This window comes from Empidonax traillii, unplaced genomic scaffold (assembly GCF_003031625.1).
Source record: "Empidonax traillii isolate 1590-97213 ecotype Southwest subspecies unplaced genomic scaffold, ASM303162v1 scaffold3261:size17127, whole genome shotgun sequence".
In the NCBI taxonomy this organism is placed as follows: Eukaryota; Metazoa; Chordata; class Aves; order Passeriformes; family Tyrannidae; genus Empidonax; species Empidonax traillii.
Genome location: NW_020958454.1, coordinates 117 through 1176, shown reverse-complemented (window position 1 = coordinate 1176; position 1060 = coordinate 117).

Genomic DNA, 1060 nt, shown 5'->3' with positions numbered 1-1060 from the left:
GACGGCCAATGAGGCGCGGGGAGGCGGGACCGGTGGGTAACCGGCGCCAACCGGCCGCGCCGCGGCGGGGGCGGTGCTCCCGGAGTGGCGGGCGCGAGGGCCAATGGCGACGCGAAGACGGCGGGCGCCCGACCAATCGGAGAGCCGCTCGGTCTCAAACGGGCCAATGGGCGCCGCCGGAAGGCGGGGTCGCGCGGCCTTGGGAGGGGACGGCGCCTCTGAGGGAGGAGGAGCCGCCATGTTGGGCCTGGGCAGGGCCGGGCACCGCCAGAGCCGCCCGGGACCCCCAGAGCGGGCCGGAACCCCCCTCGGGCACTCCCAGACAGGCCCGGGATTCCCCCGGTTCCCCTCAGTAGCGCGGCCTCTGCGCCGCCCTCCCCGTGCGCTTTGCCCGCCACGAGCTGCACCCCCGGCGCCCTGTCGCGACATCGCCCAGCCTTGTCCTGGCTCGTGCCGCCGCTGCCCTGGTGACGGGGGTTAGAAAGTTTACAATAAAAAAATCTTCCATTTTGCCGAAAATCGAAGGGTTTGGTGGCGAACGAGGCGGGAGGTACTGCCCCCCTCCCCCCAACTGTGTGATTTTCCCATTTCCCGGTGGTTTTGGCCCAGTTTCCGCCCCCCCCGGGAAGGGCCCGTGGCCTCGCCCTGGCCCAGTGGGGCTGGTTCAGTTCGGGGTCTCGGTCCCCATCCCCCGATCCACGGGGGGCTCAAAGAACAGGGAGGGGAAATAACCCCCCCTTGCAGATCGGGGGGCGTGGGGACAACCAGTCCCTGACCTGCCCTCTGTCCCTGTCCTGATCCCAGGTCCTTTCCCCAGTCTGTCCCCTCTCCTGTCCCTGTTGTGTCCCCAGGCCCTGTTCCTGTCCTGTCCCAGCCCTGTTCCCTGTTCAGTCCTGTTTCCTGTTCCCTGTTCCTGTCCAGTTCCGTGTCTCAGTCCTGTTCCTGTCCTGTCCCCTGTCCTGATTCCAGGTCCTGTCTCCTGTTCCTGTCTTGTCCCAGTCCTGTTCCCTGTTCCTATCCTGTCCCTGTTCCTGTTCCTGTCCTGTCCCCTGTCCCTGTC